Raw genomic sequence first — 18,976 nt, 5'->3', positions numbered from 1 at the left:
CGGGATGATGTGTTATGCAACGAGTAAAGAGACTTGCCGGTAACGAGATTGAACAAGGTATAGGGATACCGACGATCGAATCTCGGGCAAGTACAATACCGCTAGACAAAGGGAATTGTATACGGGATTGATTAAGTCCTTGACATCGTGGTTCATCCGATGAGATCATCGTGGAACATGTGGGAGCCAACATGGGTATCCAGATCCCGCTGTTGGTTATTGGCCGGAGAGGTGTCTCGGTCATGTCTGCATGGTTCCCGAACCCGTAGGGTCTACACACTTAAGGTTCGATGACGCTAGGGTTATAAAGGAAGTTTGTATGTGTTTACCGAATGTTGTTCGGAGTCCCGGATGAGATCCCGGACGTCACGAGGAGTTCCGGAATGGTCCGGAGGTAAAGATTTATATATGGGAAGTCCTGTTTTGGTCACCGGAAGAGTTTCGGGGTTTATCGGTAACGTAACCGGGACCACCGGGAGGGTCCCGGGGGTCCACCAAGTGGGGCCACATGCCCCGGAGGCTTGCATGGGCCAAGGGTGGTGAGGGACCAGCCCCTAAGTGGGCTGGTGCGCCTCCCACAAGGCCCAAGGCGCAGCAAAGGAGGAGAGAGGGGAAACCCTAGGCTTAGATGGGCCTAAGGCCCACCCTAGGGGGCGCCCCCTCTCTCCCCCTCTTGGCCGCCTCCCCTTTCCCATCTAGGGCTGCCGCCCCCCTAGGGGTGGGAACCCTAGAGGGGGCGCACCCTCCTCCCTCTCCCCTATATATAGTGAGGCCTGGGGCTGGCCATAACACGCGATCTGATCTCTGCCTGTTGGTGCAGCCCTCCCTCTCTTTCTCCTCATATCTCGCGGTGCTTGGCGAAGCCCTGCAGGATTGCCACGCTCCTCCATCACCACCACGCCGTTGTGCTGCTGTTGGATGGAGTCTTCCTCAACCTCTCCCTCTCTCCTTGCTGGATCAAGGCATGGGAGACGTCACCGGGCTGTACGTGTGTTGAACGCGGAGGTGTCGTCCGTTCGGCACTAGGATCATCGGTGATTTGGATCACGACGAGTACGACTCCATCAACCCCGTTCTCTTGAATGCTTCCGCTTAGCGATCTACAAGGGTAAGTAGATGCACTCTCCCTCCCCTCGTTGTTGGTTTCTCCATAGACAGATCTTGGTGACACGTAGGAAATTTTTGAATTTCTGCTACGTTACCCAACAGTGGTATCAGAGCCTAGCATGTACAGACATGGCCTCGGAACACAAGAGACCTAAAGGTATCAGGGCTAGGTCTATTGCGTAGATTCTATGCACGAGTAGAACACAAAGTAGTTGTGGGCGTTGATTTTGTTCAATATGCTTACCGTTACTAGTCCAATCTTGTTTTGACGGTATTGTGGGCTGAAGCGGCCCGGACCGACCTTACACGTACTCTTACGTGAGACTGGTTCCACCGACTGACATGCACTAGTTGCATAAGGTGGCTAGCGGGTGTCTGTCTCTCCCACTTTAGTCGGATCGGATTCGATGAAAAGGGTCCTTATGAAGGGTAAATAGCAATTGGCATATCACGTTGTGGTCTTTGCGTAGGTAAGAAACGTTCTTGCTAGAAACCCATAGCAGCCACGTAAAACATGCAAACAACAATTAGAGGACGTCTAACTTGTTTTTGTAGGGTATGCTATGTGATGTGATATGGCCAAAACGATGTGATGAATGATATATGTGATGTATGAGATTGATCATGTTCTTGTAATAGGAATCACGACTTGCATGTCGATGAGTATGACAACCGGCAGGAGCCATAGGAGTTGTCTTAATTTATTTATGACCTGCGTGTCAACATAAACGTCATGTAATTACTTTACTTTATTGCTAACCATTAGCTATAGTAGTATAAGTAATAGTTGACGAGACAACTTCATGAAGACACGATGATAGAGATCATGATGATGGAGATCATGGTGTCATGCCGGTGACAAGATGATCATGGAGCCCCAAGATGGAGATCAAAGGAGCTATATGATATTGGCCATATCATGTCACTATTATTTGATTGCATGTGATGTTTATCATGTTTAATACATCTTATTTGCTTAGAACGACGGTAGTAAATAAGATGATCCCTCATTACAATTTCAAGAATGTGTTCTCCCCTAACTGTGCACCGTTGCTAAAGTTCGTCGTTTCAAAGCACCACGTGATGATCGGGTGTGATAGATCCTTACGTTCACATACAACGGGTGTAAGACAGTTTTACACATGCAAAACACTTAGGGTTAACTTGACGAGCCTAGCATGTACATACATGGCCTCGGAACACAAGAGACCGAAAGGTCGAGCATGAGTCGTATGGTAGATACGATCAACATGAAGATGTTCGCCGATGATGACTAGTCCGTCTCACGTGATGATCGGACACGGCCTAGTTGACTCGGATCATGTAATCACTTAGATGACTAGAGGGATGTCTATCTGAGTGGGAGTTTATAAGATGAACTTATTTATCCTGAACATAGTCAAAAAGCATTTTGCAAATTATGTCGTAGCTCGCGCTTTAGTTCTACTGTTTAGATATGTTCCTAGAGAAAATTTAGTTGAAAGTTGATAGTAGCAATTATGCGGACTAGGTCCGTAAACCGAGGATTGTCCTCATTGCTTCATAGAAGGCTTATGTCCTTAATGCACCGCTCAGTGTGCTGAACCTCGAACGTCGTCTGTGGATGTTGCGAACATCTGACATACACGTTTTGATAACTACGTGATAGTTCAGTTCAACGGTTTAGAGTTGAGGCACCGAAGACGGTTTTTGAAACGTCGCAAAACATATGAGATGTTCCAAGGACTGAAATTGGGATTTCAGGCTCGTGCCCACGTCAAGAGGTATAAGACCTCCGACGATTTTCTTAGCCTGCAAACTAAGGGAGAAAAGCTCAATTGTTGTGCTTGTGCTCAGATTGTCTGAGTACATCAATCATTTGAATCGAGTGGGAGTTGATCTTCCAGATGAGACAGTGATGTTTCTCCAAAGTCATTGCCACCAAGCTGCTAGAGCTTCGTGATGAACTATAATATATCAGGGACATATATGATGATCCTTGAGATATTCGTGATGTTTGACACCAAAGTAGAAATCAAGAAGGAGCATCAATTGTTGATGGTTGGTGAAACCACTAGTTTCAAGAAGGGCAAGGGCAAGAAGGGATACTTCATGAAACGGCAATTCAGCTGCTGCTCTGGTGAAGAAACCCAAGGTTGAACCCAAACCCGAGACTAAGTGCTTCTGTAATAAGGGGAACAACACTGGAGCAGAATTACCCTAGATACTTGGTAGATTAGAAGGCTGGCAAGGTCGATAGAAGTATATTGGATATACATTGTGTTGATGTGTACTTTACTAGTACTCCTAGTAGCACCAGGGTATTAGATACCGGTTCGGTTGCTAAGTGTTAGTAACTTGAAATAAAAGCTATGGAATAAACGGAGACTAGCTAAAGGTGAGCTGACGATATGTGTTGGAAGTGTTTCCAATGTTGATATGATCAAGCATCGCACGCTCCCTCTACCATCGAGATTGGTGTTTGCGTTGAGCATAGACATGATTGGATTATGTCTATCGCAATACGGTTATTCATTTAAAGAGAATAATGGTTACTCTGTTTATTTGAATAATACCTTCAATGGTCTTACACCTAAAATGAATGGTTTATTGAATCTCGATCGTAGTGATACACATGTTCATGCCAAAATATAGTAATGATAGTACCACCTACTTGTGGCACTGCCACGTAAGTAATATTGGTATAAAACGCATGAAGAGGCTCCATGTTGATGGATCTTTGGACTCACTCATTTTTGAAAAGTTTGAGACATGCGAACCATGTCTATTGGTGTATATGCATGAAGAAACTCCATGCAAATGGACCATTTGGACTCACTTGATTTTGAATCACTTGAGACATGCAAATCATACCACATGGGCAAGATGACTAAAAGCCTCGTTTTCAGTAAAATGGAACTAGAAAGCAACTTGTTGGAAGTAATACATTTTGATGTGTGCAGTCCAATGAGTGCTGAGGCATGTAGTGGATATCGTTATGTTCTTACTTCACAGATGATTTGAGTAGATGTTGAGTATATTTACTTGATGAATCACGAGTCTGAATTATTGAAAGGTTCAAGTAATTTCATGGTGAAGTTGAAAGATCATCGTGACAAGAGGATAAAAGATCTATGATATGATCATAGAGATGAATATCTGAATTATGAGTTTGGCACAGAATTAAGACATTGTGGAAATTGTTTCACAACTAATACAGCCTGGAACACCATAGTGTGATGGTGTGTCCGAACATCATAACTGCACCCTATTGGATATGATGCATACCATGATGTCTCTTATCGAATTACCACGATAGTTTATGGGTTAGGCATTAGAGACAACCACATTCACTTTAAATAGGGCACCACGTAATTCCGATGAGATGACACCGTATGAACTATGGTTTAGAGAAACCTAAGCTGTCATTTCTTAAAAGTTTGGGGCTGCGATGCTTATGTGAAAAGTTTCAGGCTGATAAGCTCGAACCCAAAGCGGATAAATGCATCTTCATAGGACACCCAAAAACAGTTGGTATACCTCCTGTCTCAGATTCAAAAGCAATAAGGGATTGTTTCTAGAATCGGGTCCTTTCTCGAGGAAAAGTTTCTCTCGAAAGAATTGAGTGGGAGGATGGTGGAGACTTGATGAGGTTATTGAACCGTCTCTTCAACTAGTGTGTGGCAGGGCACAGGGAGTTGTTCCTGTGGCACCTACACCAATTGAAGTGGAAGCTTATGATAGTGATCATGAAACTTCAGATCAAGTCACTACCAAACCTCGTGGGATGACAAGGATGCGTACTACTTCAGAGTGGTACGTAATCCTGTCTTGGAAGTCATGTTGCTAGACAACAATGAACCTACGAGCTATGGAGAAGCGATGGTGGGCCCGGATTCCGATAAATGGCTCGAGGCCATATAATCCGAGAGAGGATCCATATATGAAAACAAAGTGTAGACTTTGGAAGAACTACTTAATGGTCGTAAGGCTGTTGAGTACAGATGGATTTTAAAAAGGAAGACAGACAATGATGGTAAGTGTCACCATTAAGAAAGCTCGACTTGTCGTTAAGAAGTTTCCCGACAAGTTCAAGGAGTTGACTACGGTGAGACTTTCTCACTTGTAGCGATGCTAAGAGTCTGTTGGAATTATATTAGCAACTACTGCATTATTTATGAAATCTTGCAGATAGGATGTCAAAGCATTGTTTCCTCGACATTTTCTTGAGGAAAGGTTGTATGTGATACAACCAGAAGGTTTTGTCAATCCTGAAAGATGCTAATAAGTAAGCAAAGCTCCAGCAATCCTTCTAAGGACTAGAGTAAGCATCTCGGAGTTGGAATGTATGCTTTGATGAGATGATCAAAGATTTTGGCTGAATACAAAGTTTATGGGAAACTTGTATTTCCAAAGAAGTGAGTGGGAGCACTATAGAATTTCTGATGAATATATGTTGTTGGCATATTGTTGATCAGAAATGACGTAGAATTTCTGGAAAGCATATAGGGTTATTTGGAAAAGTGTTTTTCAATGGAAAGCCTGGATTAAGCTACTTGAACATTGAGCATCGAGATCTATAAGGATAGATCAAAACGCTTAATGGTACTTTCAAATGAGCACATTCCTTGACATGATCTTGAAGGTGTTCAAGATGGATCAGTCAAAGAAGGAGTTCTTGCCCGAGTTGTAAGGTATGAAGTTAAGACTTAAAGCTCGACCACGGTAGAATAGAGAGAAAGGACGAAGGTCGTCCCCTATGCTTAAGACATAGGCTCTACAGTATGCTATGCTGTGTACCGCACCTGAAGTGTGCCTTGCCATGAGTCAGTCAAGGGGTACAAGAGTGATCCCGGAATGGATCACAGTACAGCGGTCAAAGTTATCCTTAGTAACTAGTGGACTAAGGAATTTTCTCGGTTATGGAGGTGATAAAGAGTTCGACGTAAAGAGTTACGATGATGCAAGCTTAACACCTATCCGGATAGCTCTGAGTAGAGATACCGGATACGTATAATGGAGCAACAATTTAGAATAACTCCAAGTAGAACAGTTATTTGAAATGGCTCCAAATAGAGCGTGGTAGCTGCATCTAGGAGATGACATGAAGATTTGTAAAGCACACACGGATCTGAAAGGTTCAGACCCGTTGACTAAAACCTCTCTCACAAGCAACATGAATCAAACCCAGAACTCATTGAGTGTTAATCACATAGTGATGTGAACTAGATTATTGACTCTAGTAAACTCTTTGGATGTTGGTTACATGGCGATGTGACCTGTGAGTGTTAATCACATGGCAATGTGAACTAGATTATTGACTCTAGTGCAAGTGGGAGACTGTTGGAAATATGCCCTAGAGGCAATAATAAATTAGTTATTATTATATTTCCTTGTTCATGATAATCGTTTATTATCCATGCTATAATTGTATTGATAGGAAACTCAGATACATGTGTGGATACATAGACAACACCATGTCCCTAGTAAGCCTCTAGTTGACTAGCTCGTTGATCAATAGATGGTTACGGTTTCCTGACCATGGACATTGGATGTCATTGATAACGGGATCACATCATTAGGAGAATGATGTGATGGACAAGACCCAATCCTAAGCCTAGCACAAAGATCGTGTAGTTCGTATGCTAAAGCTTTTCTAATGTCAAGTATCATTTCCTTAGACCATGAGATTGTGCAACTCCCGGATACCGTAGGAGTGCTTTGGGTGTGCCAAACGTCACAACGTAACTAGTGGCTATAAAGGTACACTACAGGTATCTCCGAAAGTGTCTGTTGGGTTGGCACGAATCGAGACTGGGATTTGTCACTCCGTGTAAACGGAGAGGTATCTCTGGGCCCACTCGGTAGGACATCATCATAATGTGCACAATGTGACCAAGGAGTTGATCACGGGATGATGTGTTACGGAACGAGTAAAGAGACTTGCCGGTAACGAGATTGAACAAGGTATCGGATACCGACGATCGAATCTCGGGCAAGTATCGTACCGCTAGACAAAGGGAATTGTATACGGGATTGATTAAGTCCTTGACATCGTGGTTCATCCGATGAGATCATCGTGGAACATGTGGGAGCCAACATGGGTATCCAGATCCCGCTGTTGGTTATTGACCGGAGAACGTCTCGGTCATGTCTGCATGTCTCCCGAACCCGTAGGGTCTACACACTTAAGGTTCGATGACGCTAGGGTTATAAAGGAAGTTTGTATGTGGTTACCGAATGTTGTTCGGAGTCCCGGATGAGATCCCGGACGTCACGAGGAGTTCCGGAATGGTCCGGAGGTAAAGATTTATATATGGAAGTCCTGTTTTGGGCACCGGACAAGTTTCGGGGTCACCGGTATTGTACCGGGACCACCGGAAGGGTCCCAGGGGTCCACCGGGTGGGCCACCTGCCCCGGGGGGCCACATGGGCTGTAAGGGGGTGCGCCTTGGCCTATATGGGCCAAGGGCACCAGCCCCAAGAGGCCCATGCGCCAAGGGATAAGGAAAGGAAGAGTCCTAAAGGGGGAAGGCACCTCCGAGGTGCCTTGGGGAGGAGGGACTCCTCCCTAGCCGCACCCTTCCTTGGAGGAAGGGCCAAGGCTGCGCCCCCCTCTCCCTTGCCCCTATATATATGTGTGGGGGTGGGAGGGCAGCCATAACTTTGCCTTTGGTGCAGCCCTCCCCTCTCCCAAGTCCTTCTCCTCTCCCGTGGTGCTTGGCGAAGCCCTGCAGGATTGCCACGCTCCTCCACCACCACCACGCCGTTGTGCTGCTGCTGGATGGAGTCTTCCTCAACCTCTCCCTCTCTCCTTGCTGGATCAAGGCATGGGAGACGTCACCGGGCTGTACGTGTGTTGAAGGTGCCGTCCGTTCGGCACTAGGATCATCGGTGATTTGGATCACGACGAGTACGACTCCATCAACCCCGTTCACTTGAACGCTTCCGCTTAGCGATCTACAAGGGTATGTAGATGCACTCTCCTTCCCCTCGTTGCTAGTTTCTCCATAGATAGATCTTGGTGACACGTAGGAAAATTTTGAATTTCTGCTACGTTCCCCATACATCATCGATGAACCACGGATGTCAAGGATTCAATCAATCCCGTATACAATTCCCTTTGTCTATCGGTATGATACTTGCCTGAGATTCGATCGTCGGTATCCCGATACCTTGTTCAATCTCATTACCGGCAAGTCTCTTTACTCGTTCCGTAACACATCATCCCGTGATCAACTCCTTTGTCACATTGTGCACATTATGATAATGTCCTACCGAGTGGGCCCAGAGATACCTCTCCGTTACACGGAGTGACAAATCCCAGTCTCGATTCGTGCCAACCCAACAAACACTTTCGGAGATACCTATAGTGAACCTTTATAGCCACCCAGTTACGTTGTGACGTTTGGCACACCCAAAGCACTCCTACAGTATCCGGGAGTTGCACAATCTCATGGTCTAAGGAAATGATACTTGACATTAGAAAAGCTTTAGCATACGAACTACATGATCTTTGTGCTAGGCTTAGGATTGGGTCTTGTCCATCACATCATTGTCCTAATGATGTGATCCCGTTATCAACGACATCCAATGTCCATGGTTAGGAAACCGTAACCATCTATTGATCAACGAGCTAGTCAACTAGAGGCTTACTAGGGACATGGTGTTGTCTATGTATCCACACATGTATCTGAGTTTCCTATAAATACAATTCTAGCATGGATAATAAACGATTATCATGAACAATGAAATATGATATAATAATAACTAATTTATTATTGCCTCTAGGGCATATTTCCAACAGTATCCCACTTGCACTAGAGTAAATAATCTAGTTCACATCGCCATGTGATTAACACTCACAGGTCACATTGCCATGTGACCAACATCCAAAGAGTTTACTAGACTCAATAATCTAGTTCACATCACTATGTGATTAACACTCAATGAGTTCTGGGTTTGATCATGTTATGCTTGTGAGAGAGGTTGTAGTCAACGGGTCTTGCCATATTCAGATCCCTATGTATTTCGCAAAACTTTATGTCATATCGTAGATGCTACTACCACGTTCCACTTGGAGCTATTCCAAATTGTTGCTCCATTATACGTATCCGGTATCTCTACTCAGAGCTATCCGGATAGGTGTTAAGCTTGCATCGACGTAACTCTTTACGTTGAACTCTTTATCACCTCCATAACCGAGAAACATTTCCTTATTCCTCTAAGGATAATTTTGACCGCTATCTGGTGATCCAGTCCTAGATCACCTTTGTACCCTCTTGCCAGACATGTGGCAAGGCACACATCAGGTGCGGTACTCAGCATGGCATACCGTATATAGCCTATGACAAGAGCATAGGGGACGACCTTCGTCCTTCCTCTTTCTTATGCCGTGGTCAAGCTTTGAGTCTTACTCAACTTCACACCTTACAACTCAGGTAAGAACCCCTTCTTTGACTGATCTATTTTGAACTCCTTCAAAAACATGTCAAGGTGTGCGTTCTTTGAAAGTATCATCAGGCATCTTGATCTATTTCTATAGATCTTGATGCCCAATATGTAAGCAGCTTTATCCAGGTCTTCCTTTGAAAATCACTCTTCAAACAACCGTTTATGCTTTCCAAAAATTCTACATTATTTCGGATCAACAATATGTCATCCACATATATTTATCAGAAATGTTGAAGTGCTCCCACTCACTTTCTTGTAAATACAAGTTTCTAACAAACATTGTATAAACCTAAAAGCTTTGATCACTCCATCAAAGCATATATTCCGACTCCGAGATGCTTGCTCTATTCCATAGAAGGATTGCTGGAGCCAGCATACCTTTTAGCATCCTTAGGATTGACAAAACCTTTTATTGTATCACATACAACCTTTTCTTACGAAAACTGGTAAGAAAACTTGTTTTGACATCCATTTGTCAGATTTCATAATCAAAAAATACAGCTAATGCTAACATGATTCTGACGGACTTAAGCATCGCCACGGGTGAGAAATTCTCATCGTAGTCAACTCCTTGAACTTGTGAAAAGACTCTTTCCCACAAGTCGAGCTTCATAGACGGTAACATTACCGCCCACGTCCGTCTTCTTCTTAAAGATCCATTTATCTCAATGGCTCGCTAATCATCGGGCAAGTCCACCAAAGTCCATACTTTGTTCTGATACATGGATCCTATCTCGGATTTCATGGCTTCTAACCATTTGTAGGAATATGGGCCCACCATCGCTTCTCCATAGCTCGTAGGTTCATTGTTGTCTAACAACATGATATCTAAGACATGATTACCGTACCACTCAGGAGTAGTACATATCCTTGTCGACCTACGAGGTTCGATAGCAACTTGATCCAAAGCTTCATGATCACTATCATTAACTTCCTATTCAACAGACGTAGGCTCCACGGAAAACATCTTTCTGTGTTGCATCACTCTCTGGTTGAAGTAAAGGTACGACAACCTCATCAAGTTCTATCTTCCTCCCACTCAATTCTTTCGAGAGAAACTCCTTCTCGAGAAAGGACCCGTTCTTAGCGACAAACAATTTGCCCTCGGATCTGAGATAGAAGGTATACCCAACTGTCACCTTTGGGTATCCTATGAAGATGTGTTTGTCCGCTTTGGGTTCGAGCTTCTCCGGCTGAAGCCTTAAGCATCGCAGCCCCAAACATTAAGAAACGACAACTTTGGTTTCTTGCCAAACCAATGTTCATACGACGTCGTCTCAACGGACTTAGATGGTGTCCTATCTAAAGTGAATGCAGCTGTCTCTAACGCATAACCTCAAAATTAAAACGGTAGATTGGTAAGAGACATCATAGATCGCACCATATCTCATAGTGTTCGATTACGACGTCCGGACACACCATTACCTTGTGGTGTTCCAGGTGGCTTCAACTGTGAAACAACTCCACAATGTCTTAAGTGATTGCCAAACTCATAACTCAGAAAATCCCTCTTGATCAGATCGTAGGAACATGATCTTATTGTTATGATGATTCTTAACTTCACTCTGAAATCGCTTGAACTTTTCAAATGTTTCAGACTTGTGCTTCATTAAGTAGATATACCTATATCTACCCAAATCGTCAGTGAAGATGAGAAAATAGCGATATCCACCGCACGCTTCAATTCTCATTGGATCACACGCATCAGCATGCATGATTTCCAACAAGTCACTTGCCTGTTTCATTGTACCTGAAAATGGGGTCTTAGTCATCCTGCCCATGAGGCATGGCTCGCATGTGTCAAGTGATTCAAAATCAAGTGACTCCAAACATCCATCGACATGGAGTTTCTTCATGCATCTTACGCCAATATGACCTAAGCGGCTGTGCCACGAGAAAGTGGTACTATCATTATTAACTCTACATCTTTTGGCGTGAACATGTGTATTACCACGATCGAGATTCAATGAACCATTCACATAGGGTGCATGACCATGAAAGGTATCATTCATGTAAACAGAATAACCATTATTCTCTAACTTAAATGAATGACCGTATTGCAATGAACATGATCTAATCATATTCATGCTCAACGTAGACACCTGATAACATTTATCTAGGTTCAATACTAATCCCGAAGGCAGATGGAGCGTGCGATGGTGATCTCATCAACTTTGGAAACACTTCCAACACACATCGTCACCTCGCCCTTAGCCAGTCTCCGTTTAGTCTGTAGCTTTTGCTTCAAGTCACCAATGATAGTAACTAAACCGGTATCCAATACCTAGGTGCTACCAGGAGTACTAGTGAGGTACACATTAATAACACGTATGTACTTTGTTGAAGTTGCTAGCCTTCTTATCTACCATGCATTTGGGGTAATTCCACTACCAGTGACCATTCCCCTTACAATAGAAGCACTTTGCTTCGGGTTTGGGTTCAACCTTGGGTTCTTCCACTGGAGCGGCAACTGGTTTGCCATCCATGAAGTTTCCCTTCTAGCCCTTTCCCTTCTTGAAACCAGTGGTCTTGTTAAACCATCAACACTTGATGCTCCTTCTTGATTTCTACCTTTTGCGGTCTTAAGCACCGCGAACATCTTCGGGATCAACTCCATCCCTTGCATGTCATAGTTCATCACGAAGATCTAGTAGCTTAGTGATAGTGGCTAGAGAACTCTATCACTCACTATCTTATCTGGAAGTTTAACTCCCACTTGATTTAAGTGATTGTAGCACCCAGACATTCTGAGCACATGCTCACTAGCTGAGCTATTCTCCTCCATCTTGTTGGCAAAAGAACTTGTCAGAGGTCTCATACCTCTCAACACGGGCATGAGCCTGAAATCCCAATTTCAGCTCTTAGAACATCTCATATGTCTTATGGCGTTTAAAACGTCATTTGAATCCCGATTCTAAGCCGTAAAGTATGGTGCACTAAACTATCAAGTAGTCATCAGGATGTGTCTGTCAGGTGTTCACAACATCCACAGACGACGTTGTAGGGGTTTGCACATCGAGCGGTGCATCAAAGACGTAAGCCTTCTGTGTAGCAGTGAGGACACTCCTCAGACTACGGACCCAGTCCGCATCATTGCTTACAATATCTTTCAACTTAATCTTTCTCTAGGAACGTATTGAAATAGGGAGCTACAACATGAGCTATTTATCTACAACATATTTGCAAAGACAATTTAGACTATGTTCATGATAATTGAGTTCATCTAATCAAATTATTTAATGAACTCCCACTCAGATAGACATCCCTCTAGTCATCTAAGTGAAACATGATCCGAATCGACTAGGCCGTGTCCGATCATCACGTGAGACGGACTAGTCATCAACGATGAACATCTCATGTTGATCGTATCTTCTATACGACTCATGTTCGACCTTTCGGTCTTCCATGTTCCGAGGCCATGTCTGTACATGCTAGGCTCGTCAAGTCAACCTAAGTGTTTTGCATGTGTCCCGAGGCCATGTCTGTACATGCTAGGCTCGTCAACACCAGTTGTATTCGAACGTTAGAATCTATCACACCCGATCATCACGTGGTGCTTCGAAACAACGAACCTTCGCAATGGTGCACAGTTAGGGGGAACACTTTTCTTGAAATTTTAGTGAGGGATCATCTTATTTAAGCTACCGTCGTTCTAAGCAAATAATATGTAAAACATGATAAACATCACATGCAATCAAATAGTGACATGATATGGCCAATATCATTTTGCTCCTTTTGATCTCCATCTTCGGGGCTCCATGATCATCATTGTCACCGGCATGACACCATGATCTCCATCATCGTGTCTTCTTGAAGTTGTCTCGTCATCTATTACTTCTACTACTATGTCTAACGCTTTAGCAATAAAGTAAAGTAATCACATGACATTTATGTTGACACGCAGGTCATAAATAAATTAAGAAAACTCCTATGGCTCCTGCCGGTTGTCATACTCATCGACATGCAAGTCGTGATTCCTATTACAAGAACATGATCAATCTCATACATCACATATATCATTCATCACATCCTTTTGGCCATATCACATCACAAGGCATATGTTGCAAAAACAAGTTAGACGTCCTCTAATTGTTGTTGCAAGTTTTTACGTGGCTGCTATAGGTTTCTAGCAAGAACGTTCCTTACCTACGCCAAAACCACAACATGATATGCCAATTTCTATTTACCCTTCATAAGGACCCTTTTCATCAAATCCGATCCGACTAAAGTGGGAGAGACACACACCCGCTAGCCACCTTATGCAACTAGTGCATGTCAGTCGGTGGAACCAGTCTCACGTAAGAGTACGTGTAAGGTCGTCGGGGCCGCTTCATCCCACGATGCCGCCGAATCAAGATAAGATTAGTAACGACAAGTAAATTGACAAAATCGACGCCCACAACAACTTGTGTTCTACTCGTGCATAGAAACTACACATAGACCTAGCTCATGATGCCACTGTTGGGGATCGTAGCAGAAATTTAAAATTTTCTACGCATCACCAAGATCAATCTATGGAGTAATCTAGAAACGAGGGGAAGGAGAGTGCATCTACATAACCTTGTAGATCGCTAAGCGGAAGCGTTGCAAGAACGCGGATGAAGTAGTCGTACTTGCAGCGATTCAGATCGCGGTTGATTCCGATCTAAGCGCCGAACCACGGCGCCTCCGCGTTCAACACACGTGCAGCCCGGTGACGTCTCCTACGCCTTGATCCAGCAAGGGGAGAAGGAGAGGTTGGGGAAGACTCCGTCCAGTAGCAGAACAACGGCGTGTTGGTGGTGGAGGAGCGCGGAACTCCAGCAGGGCTTCGCCAAGCACTACGAGAGACGAGGAGGGAAAGAGGTAGGGCTGCGCCAAGAGGGAGATGTTCTCGCGTGTGTTGCAGCCCCCAATACCTCAAGTATATATAGGGGAAGGGGAGGGGTTGTGCCCCCATCTAGGATTCCCTCCCCTAGGGGTGGCGGCAGCCCCAAAACCCATCTAGGGTTGCGGCAAAGGGGGGAGAGAGGGGGGCGCACCTAGGGTGGGCCTTAAGGCCCATCTGGACCTAGGGTTTCCCCCCTCCCACTCTCCCTTGCGCCTTGGGCCTTGGTGGGAGGCGCCCCAGCCCACCTAGGGGCTGGTCCCTTCCCACTATTGGCCCATGTAGGCCTCCGGGGCTGGTGGCCCCACCTGGTGGACCCCCGGACCCCTCCGGTGGTCCCGGTACACTACCAGTGATGCCCGGAACACTTCCGGTGGCCAAAACCATACTTCCTATATATCAATCTTTACCTCCGGACCATTCCGGAATTCCTCGTGACGTCCGGGATCTCATTCGGGACTCCGAACAACATTCGGTAACTGCGTACATACTTTCCCTATAACCCTAGCGTCATCGAACCTTAAGTGTGTAGACCCTACGGGTTCGGGAGTCATGCAGACATGGCCGAGACAACTCTCCGGTCAATAACCAACAGCAGGATCTGGATACCCATGTTGGCTCCCACATGCTCCACGATGATCTCATCGGATGAACCATGATGTCAAGGATTCAATCAATCCCGTATACAATTCCCTTTGTCTATCGGTATGATACTTGCCTGAGATTCGATCGTCGGTATCCCGATACCTTGTTCAATCTCGTTACCGGCAAGTCTCTTTACTCATTCCGTAACACATCATCCCGTGATCAACTCCTTTGACACATTGTGCACATTATGATAATGTCCTACCGAGTGGGCCCAGAGATACCTCTCCGTTACACGGAGTGACAAATCCCAGTCTCGATTCGTGCCAACCCAACAAACACTTTCGGAGATACCTATAGTGAACCTTTATAGCCACCCAGTTACGTTGTGACGTTTGGCACACCCAAAGCACTCCTACGGTATCCGGGAGTTGCACAATCTCATGGTCTAAGGAAATGATACTTGACATTAGAAAAGCTTTAGCATACGAACTACATGATCTTTGTGCTAGGCTTAGGATTGGGTCTTGTCCATTACATCATTCTCCTAATGATGTGATCCCGTTATCAACGACATCCAATGTCCATGGTTAGGAAACCGTAACCATCTATTGATCAACGAGCTAGTCAACTAGAGGCTTACTAGGGTGTAGCGACCCGACCCGAATGGATCAAGTCTCTGTGCTTATGTGTCATCCCTGGATCATATGCCGACACACACATTACTCGAAGGATTTATAACAGAGGTAAATCACATGTATAAAGTAACGTAAATAATATTACCTCAATCCATATAGCGGAAGCAACAAGGTTGTGGTTTCCCATCAACACCAACGGCAAAGTTGAGTGTAGAAATCGTAACCCTAACGTATCACTTACTCGTCGTAAGAAACCTGCAACATAAGACGTTGCAGCCCGAAAACGGGTCAGTACATTGAATGTACTGGCAAATTCACACCATAGAGAATGATGAACAATGACTATCACTACATGCATATTTGGCTGGTGGAAAAGCTCTATGGTTATAAGGTTTTTGCGTAAAGCCAATTTTTCCCCTACTGCAAAGGAATAAGATTAATTACTATCAGGGTGGTTGTGAAACATTGAGAATGGTTGACAGCATTCTCAATCCCAATTAAAAATAATTAAAACCCAACAACATTAATTAGAAGTAACATGATGAGATTCACAATGATATTCAAGTACTAGATACTCAAGTTGTCCATAACCGGGGACACGGCTAATCATGATTAGTTTGTAAACTCTGCAGAGGTTTGCGCACTTTTCCCCACAAGACTTGATCGCCTCCGTTTGGTTTCTCGCACTACATGGTGTTTGAGAAGACGGATGACCGAGACATAGTCTTTCAGAAGCGCTAGCACCTTACATGTGGGGTAGACCGGTACACCTACATCCCCTACATCTGCTAGTCCACCCCGTAAGAGTTCGCACTACTTAGTCAACTATGCCAGAGCCCATAATGGCTTGTGGTTGCACATGGAAGTTTCTAGCATGAAAGATCTTATGATCCCTTTGAGCCTGGGTGGCGGTCCAAAAAAAACAGGCAAGTCCTGATAGACATCAGGTGCCTCAATCCACCCAGATGTGTGTTTAAGTTGCCACCTTAGATAAACCATTAAAATTATCATCTCACATCTGTCATGGATATCACTCACCCAATCCACGTCTACTAGCATAGCATGGCATAATAAGCAACGTAGAAGTAACTCCCAAGGGTTTGATAATAATACAGGTAATAGGTACTACCTCATCTACTTCCCATCCCACAATTTAATTAGATCCTAATCATGCAATGTGTGAGGATTGATCTAATGCAATAAAACTGGGTTGTAGAAAAGGTATGATCAAAGTGTGAACTTGCCTGCAATGTTGATGAAGATGATTCGCACTCAAAACTCGTGATAGATCTACTCGTCACACTCCGGTCAATCTATCGTAAGCAAACAATAGTAACCACACAATAAGTACTCATCTAATGCACAAGTAAAACTCGAACGAGAGAACGAACCAGAAAGTTCAACTTAAGAACTCCGGTTGCAAAGAAAGAACGAACCGAACAAAGAAACGGAAAACAACCGGCGGAAGAAAACAACTCGGTTCTAGCAAGTTGAATCTAAGTCAAATTTTACCGGGTCAAAAACTTGTTTAAGTTGATTAGACGGAACGGCGGTTTCGAGACGAAACTCCAGGCGCTTGAATCACCTGATTCCGATAAACGGGCGAGAAGATAAACTAGAACGAAGATCGGATCTGAGATCGCGATCGCGGGATAATTCCGACGAGAAGAAAAAGAAGAACGGTTAAACGAACGGGCGTCGTTAACCTAGAAGAATCCGGTGATCACGTTCGTTAGGACGAACGGTCCGGCGAACGGTCCAAAGGCAACTAAATCGGAAAAGAAAACGAATCCGATCTAGGGTTTCGGAGAAGTAAACGGAAAAAGAAACGGAAAACCGATCTAGAAAACAGGAACGGTTTAGAAAAGAACTGGAAAGAAAATGAATCGGAAGAGAAGAAAAGAATCGGAACGGTTTATAAGAAAAACCGAACCGAGGGAAAGAAGAGACGCGGCGCGGTACCTCCGGCGAACGGCGGCGTTGGGCGGCGGCGGCGGTGCACAAGGCGGCGGCGGCGGTGACGCAGGGCGGCGGCGGCGCGGCAAGGTGCGGCGGTGGCGGTGACGCAGGGCGGCGGCGGCGCGGCAAGGTGCGGCGGCGGCGGGGCAAGGTGCGGCGGCGGCGCGGGTGTGGTGCGGCGGCGGCGCGGGTGTGGTGCGGCGGCGGGTGACGCAGGGCGCGGCGCGGCGCGGGGTGAGAGGCGCGGTGGAGGCTTGGGGCGCGGCGCGGGTGAGGGCGTGGGGTGTGGCGCGGCTCGGTGGTGGTGAGGTGGTGGTGCGGCGCGGTGCACAAGGGGCGCGGTGGATGCTTGGGGCTTTTGGGTTTGATGATTTAGAGGGGGGTGCTTGGATATTTATATGGGTGAGGGGAGACAAAACTTGGGGTAGGGGGCAAGAATTAGACTAGGAATAGGAAAAGATCTAGAAATAGAAAAGGAATATACGGAAGTAGGACCAAAGTCCTACTAGGATTTCCTAAAAGAAAGAGGCGGCGGCTCCCTGGCGCCTTGCGCCTGGCGCGGCGATGGCCTTGGCCTTGGCTGGCCGGCCGGCGGCTTGGGCGGCCCAAGGCGCTGAGTTTTTTTCTTTTTTTTAAACGGTTCCGTGTTCGGAAAAACACAGAAAAACAAAATCTATCAGACTCCAAAACTAATAAAGTAAATTTTCCCCGACTCCTAAAAATGAGCCGAACAAAATGAACTTTTCTCCAGGCCTAAAATGCAATTTTCGAAAACGCGCATTTTTCCCTATCCAAATAAAATGCAAATAAACTCCGGCAAACAAAATGTGATCTATTTATTAAATCTTCATTTTTCCTATATTTTGGAAAAGTCATATTATTCCCTCCCTCATATTTTTTTTTGATAACGGAAAAATAATTGAAGATGAAATAAATAAATCAAATGATCCTCTTTTCCATTTCGAGAAAACTCTCAAATAAGAAAATAACGAAATCTCCAACTCTCTCCGAAGGTCCTTGAGCTGCGTGAAATTTCTAGGATCGACCAAAAAGCAAGAAAATAAGATATGCATGATGATCTAATATTCCAAATTGAAAATAAAATAAATTCAAAGCACTTTGAATTTAATTCTTTGAAACTCCCAACTCATATTTCATATAATTTGAAGAAGTCATTTTATCTTCTCTCGTGAAAATCATTGAGTCGCATAAAGTTTCAAAATTGGAATATTTTCAAATGAAATTCAAATATTTTCAACACCCCTTGTCATTTAAATAAATGGAAGAAGTCATGTCATCTTCTCTCTGGGGTTTAGTGTTTGAAAAGCATTTGAATTCATAGAGATCAGAAAGCAAATATGAAAGTTTGGGAAAGTCCTTTTATTCC

The sequence above is a fragment of the Triticum urartu genome, chromosome 4, assembly GCF_003073215.2.
Source record: "Triticum urartu cultivar G1812 chromosome 4, Tu2.1, whole genome shotgun sequence".
In the NCBI taxonomy this organism is placed as follows: Eukaryota; Viridiplantae; Streptophyta; class Magnoliopsida; order Poales; family Poaceae; genus Triticum; species Triticum urartu.
Note: the sequence above shows the minus strand (reverse complement) of the source record.